The 6000-nt window shown below is 46.6% G+C and overlaps 1 pseudogene; it reads right to left on the reverse strand.

The window, feature by feature from the left end:
* Nucleotides 1-2878, reverse strand: part of LOC121539753 — a 31946-nt pseudogene extending 29068 nt beyond the window's left edge.
* Between the last annotated feature and the right edge of the window lie 3122 nt (nucleotides 2879-6000).

Below are 6000 nucleotides of genomic sequence, written 5' to 3' on the forward strand. Positions count from 1 at the left end.
GATAAAGCACAAGGAATCACATGAGGAGATGCTCACTAAACTACCACATATACAATATCTATTACAATCAGTATCACAGTATCATGGTGGCAGGTAGCCTAGCAGTTAAAAGCGTTGGGCCAGTAACCGAATGGTCGCTGGTTCGAATCCCCAAGATGGCAAGGTGGAAAAATCTGTCTTCTGCCCTTGAGCAACGCAGTAACCCCGAACAACAACTCCTCACCGGGCGCCAATGATGTCGATTAAGGCAGCCCCGCGCACCTCTATGATTCAGAGGGGTTGGGTTAAATGCGGAAGACACATTTCGGTTGAATGCATTCAGTTGTGCAACTGACTAAGTATCCCCTTTCCCCTCCTGTATATGGAGAAAAGTTTTAGTAGCGTATTTAATAACTATTGAGATAAACCCAACTTTGCACACTAACCTTGTTTTTGATCAACTTGGCTCTCTGGGCAAATTGGTGGATTGAGTTTCCCCAAAGCACTTAGAGTCTGGGTGCACATTGGCTATAATGTAGGTCTCAGCATTACCTCCAAGAGAGTCCTGCAGGAAAATAGTTGTTTTGTTAGCACACAACAGGAACGCCAAGAAAGCAAGAGCTTTTTTAGAATCAAATTTGGAGTCCCTGTAGCAGATATGCCGGCTCTTCCCATTGGACACATCCACCAGTGCCATGATCACCTGACGCAGGCACATGAGGAAGCGGTTGATGCTGCTGGCCTCCTGGAAGAGGAGAAAAGAGGGGGTCGATTTCAGAGGAGTGATAACAATATAACAGATGAATGTACACAATAACACATACACGGTGGAATTTAGCCCTCTAAAGGCTTGGTTGTGTGCTGTGAATGTTCAGTCAGTGGACAGTACTCCTGGAGCGTCACCTTGAGTCTGGAACCCTCTGTGTGTGTGTCTCTCTGCCTCTCCGACCCAGCCAGGTCCACCTAGTTTAGCTGGGATGTGCGGATGTTCACCACCTCCTTAGCAGTCTCCTTGGACTGCAGGGTCATTGTGAAGACTGCATGGGACCGCGATGACTCCCTGTTCATGGAGGTAGAGGCCACACCCTGATTACACCAGCCCATCGACAGCACCTGAAAGGGAAACAGCAACAGTTCAACGTCAGTCATATCAATCCTACAGAAGAAATGAAGAGAGTATAATTTACGCTATGACAAAAGCAAGTCATTGAATCAATCACATGAAATTATTTAGTACCTGGTAAGCTTCAGCAGCTGAAGTGACAAACTTTTCTACAGCCCCTTCCACAAACACTCGCTTCTTGATGTTCTCTCTGAGGAACAGGTTGGCTGAAGCGCTGTCCAGCAGGTCATAAATCTGCTCATTGTAGATCTCAATGAAGGAGCATTTGCACAGGAAGCTCTTGGCATTCCCAGACTGTCAGGAAAAACAAGGTACATTAAATCATCAATCTGAGAAAACCGATAAAACAACAAAATCACTGGCACTTCTTATATTTCAATGTCAGTTACTTTCTGCTCACCCTTTCTACCTCCCTGCTGATGAGGAATAACAGGTACTCAAAACATGGTCATCAGAGAAGTTGTCGAAATCAGACGGACCTAAGGAAAGAACACACGCAACCTTTAGTACTCAGTCACTGCAAAGAAATTAAGGCGTATTAAAAAAATAAAAATAAAAAGGTCTATAACGTACTAACCAAGCATTGTGAATGTTTTTCCAGAACCTGTTTGCTCACTGTGATAGGGCAGTAAAACATATATTTACAGCACTGAAAAATCTGAGATACTACAGCACTTATTAAAACATAAAACAATTTACAGTGTCTCCCGACCCCCCTGTCTCAGCCTCCAGTATCTTTGCTGCAATAGTCTATGTGCCGGGGGGCTAGGGTCAGTCTGTTATATCTGGTGTTATTCTCCTGTCTTATCTGGTGTCCTGTGTGAATTTAAGTATGCTCCTTCTAATTCTCTCTCTCCCTCTCTCCCTCCCCTCCCGGAGGACCTGAGCCCTAGGACCATGCCTCAGGACTACCTTGCTGTCCCCAGTCCACCTGGTCGTGCTGCTGCTCCAGTTTCAACTCTTCTGCCTGCGGCTATGGAACCCTGACCTGTTCACTGGACGTGCTACCTTGTCCCAGACCTGCTGTTTTCAACTCTCTCTCCCTACCGCACCTGCTATTTCAAACTCTAAATGCCCGGCTATGAAAAGCCAAGTGACATGTACTCCTGATGTATTGACCTGTTGCAACCTCTACAACCACTTTGATTATTATTTGACCCTGCTGGTCATCTATGAACGTTTGAACATCTTGGAGAAAAATCTGGCCTTAATGGCCATGTACTGTTATAATCTCCACCCGGAACAGCCAGAAGGGGACTGGCAACCCCTCAGAGCCTGGTTCCTTTCTAGGATTCTTCCTAGGTTTCTGCCTTTCTAGGGAGTTTTTCCTAGCCACCGTGCTTCTATATCTACATTGCTTGCTGTTTGGGGTTTTAGGCTGGGTTTCTGTATAGCACTGTAAAAAGGACTTTATAAATACATTTGATTGATTGATGAATAAACTATAAAACAATAAGAACATCACTCACTAGGCACAAATGGTGCCATTGTATCCATTCATACATGACTCGACAATGTTCTTGGCCACACTGGAGAATACAGAATCCTGTTGCACACAGAGAGGAGACGGAATAAATGAACAATCAATTAAAATTCAGCTTGGTTTGACTTGAACCTCTATCCACTGATGTGTGAATTACTCCAGGTTACAGCAACTGTAACAGTCTGTCCACCAACACTGACCTGAGTGACGTCCATGTCAGCAAAATGGTCATAGGTGAATGTCCGCGGCTCCGGCTTGGAGTGCAGGCAGATGGTGTTGGGAGAGGTGACAGAGACAGAGGTGACAGAGACAAATTCTTATTTACAATGACGGCCTACCAAAAGGCAAAAGGCCTCCTGTGTGGACGGGGATTAAAAATACAAAATATAGGACAAAACACACATCGACAAGAGAAACACCACAACACTAGATAAAGAGAGACCTAAGAAAACAACATACAGTGGCTTGCGAAAGTATTCACCCCCCTTGGCATTTTTCCTATTTTGTTGCCTTACAACCTGGAATTAAAATGGATTTTTGGGGGGTTTGTATCATTTGATTTACACAACATGCCTACCACTTTGAAGATGCAAAATATTTTTTATTGTGAAACAAACAAGAAATAAGACAAAAAAACAGAAAACTTGAGTGTGCATAACTATTCACCCCCCAAAAGTCAATACTTTGTAGAGCCACCATTTGCAGCAATTACAGCTGCAAGTCTCTTGGGGTATGTCTCTATAAGCTTGGCACATCTAGCCACTGGGATTTTTGCCCATTCTTCAAGGCAAAACTGCTCCAGCTCCTTCAAGTTGGATGGGTTCCGCTGGTGTACAGCAATCTTTAAGTCATACCACAGATTCTCAATTGGATTGAGGTCTGGGCTTTGACTAGGCCATTCCAAGACATTTAAATGTTTCCCCTTAAACCACTCAAGTGTTGCTTTAGCAGTATGCTTAGGGTCATTGTCCTGCTGGACGGTGAACCTCCGTCCCAGTCTCAAATCTCTGGAAGACTGAAACAGGTGTCCCTCAAGAATTTCCCTGTATTTAGCGCCATCCATCATTCCTTCAATTCTGACCAGTTTCCCAGTCCCTGACGATGAAAAACATCCCCACAGCATGATGCTGCCACCACCATGCTTCACTGTGGGGATGGTGTTCTCGGGGTGATGAGAGGTGTTGGGTTTGCGCCAGACATAGCGTTTTCCTTGATGGCCAAAAAGCTCAATTTTAGTCTCATCTGACCAGAGTACCTTATTCCATATGTTTGGGGAGTCTCCCACATGCCTTTTGGCGAACACCAAACGTGTTTGCTTATTTTTTTCTTTAAGCATTGGCTTTTTTCTGGCCACTCTTCCATAAAGCCCAGCTCTGTGGAGTGTATTGCTTAAAGTGGTCCTATGGACAGATACTCCAATCTCCGCTGTGGAGCTTTGCAGCTCCTTCAGGGTTATCTTTGGTCTCTTTGTTGCCTCTCTGATTAATGCCCTCCTTGCCTGCCTGGTCCGTGAGTTTTGGTGGACGGCCCTCTCTTGGCAGGTTTGTTGTGGTGCCATATTCTTTCCATTTTTTAATAATGGATTTAATGGTGCTCCGTGGGATGTTCAAAGCTTCTGATATTTTTTTATAACCCAACCCTGATCTGTACTTCTCCACAACTTTGTCCCTGACCTGTTTGGAGAGCTCCTTGGTCTTCATGGTGCCGCTTGCTTGGTGGCGCCCCTTGCTTAGTGGTGTTGCAGACTCTGGGGCCTTTCAGAACAGGTGTATATACACTGAGATCATGTGACACTTAGATTGCACATAGGTGGACTTGATTTAACTAATTATGTGACTTCTGAAGGTAATTGGTTGCACCAGATCTTATTTAGGGGCTTCATAGCAAAGGGGGTGAATACATATGCACGCACCACTTTTCCGTTATTTATTTTTTATAATTTTTTGAAACAAGTAATTTTTCTCATTTCACTTCACCAATTTTGACTATTTTGTGTATGTCCATTACATGAAATCCAAATAAAAATCCATTTAAATTACAGGTTGTAATGCAACAAAATATGAAAAACGCCAAGGGGGATGAATACTTTAGCAAGGCACTGTATTAATTTGACAACCAAGCACGAGTTATTAGTGTAGCTATTATCGTTAAGACATGACTGAAATATCTCCATGCCTTGTCGACTATTGTCAAAATAGTCGACAACCAAAACATGAACAAACACGCACAACACAGTGTGAGACAGAGGGTTAAATAGGGAAGACATAACTACATGATGGAAACAGGTGTGACCAATTAAGACAAAACAAGTCAAACATAGAAACATGGATTGGTAGCAGCCAGTACTCCGGTGACGACGAACGCCGAAGCCTGCCCGAGCAAGGAGGAGGGGCAGCCTCGGCTGAATCCATGACAGTACCCCCACCTTGACGCACGGCCCCAGCCGTGCGCCGACCCCGGCCTCGGGGACGGCCAGGAGGACGCGGAGCAGGGCGGGTCGGATGACTCTGGTGGAAATCCCTCAACATGGAGGGATCGAGGATGTCCCTCCTAGGCACCCAGCACCGTTCCTCCGGACTGTACCCCTCCCACTCCACGAGATACTGCAGGCCCCCCACCCGACACCTCGAATCCAAGATGGAATGGACCGAGTACGCCGGAGCCCCCTCGATGTCCAGTGGGGGCGGAGGAACTTCCCGTACCTCAGACTCCTGGAGTGGACCAGCTACTACCAGCCTGAGGAGAGACACATGGAACGAGGGGTTAATACGGTAATTAATAGGAAGCTGTAACCTATAACAAACCTTGTTCAAACCTTGTTCCCACAAACCGCCGACCCAGCTTCCGGCAGGGCAGGTGAAGGGGCAGGTTTTGGGTCGAGAGCCAGACCTGGTCCCCCAGTGCATACACCGGGGCCTCACTGCGGTCGTCTTTTGTCGCCTGATTGCCCGCTGCAGGTGTACATGAGCAGCGTTCCAGGTCTCTTCCGAGCGCCGAAACCACTCATCCATCGCAGGAGCCTCGATCTGGCTCTGATGCCAAGGTGCCAGGACCGGCTGATAACCTAACACACACTGGAAAGGCGTAAGGTTAGTAGAGGAGTGGCGGAGTGAGTTTTGGGCTATCTCTGCCCAGGGGATATAACCTGACCACTCCCCCTGCTGGTCCTGGCAATAGGACCTCAGAAACCTACCCACATCCTGGTTAACTCTCTCCACCTGCCCATTACTCTCGGGGTGAAAACCTGAGGTAAGGCTAATCGAGACCCCCAGACGTTCCATGAACGCCCTCCAGACCCTTGAGGTGAACTGGGGACCCCGATCCGACACAATATCCTCAGGTACCCCGTAGTGCCGGAAGACGTGTGTAAACAGGGCCTCAGCAGTTTGTAGGGCTGTAGGGAGACCTGGCATAG

This window comes from Coregonus clupeaformis, chromosome 25 (genome assembly GCF_020615455.1).
Source record: "Coregonus clupeaformis isolate EN_2021a chromosome 25, ASM2061545v1, whole genome shotgun sequence".
NCBI lineage: Eukaryota > Metazoa > Chordata > Actinopteri > Salmoniformes > Salmonidae > Coregonus > Coregonus clupeaformis.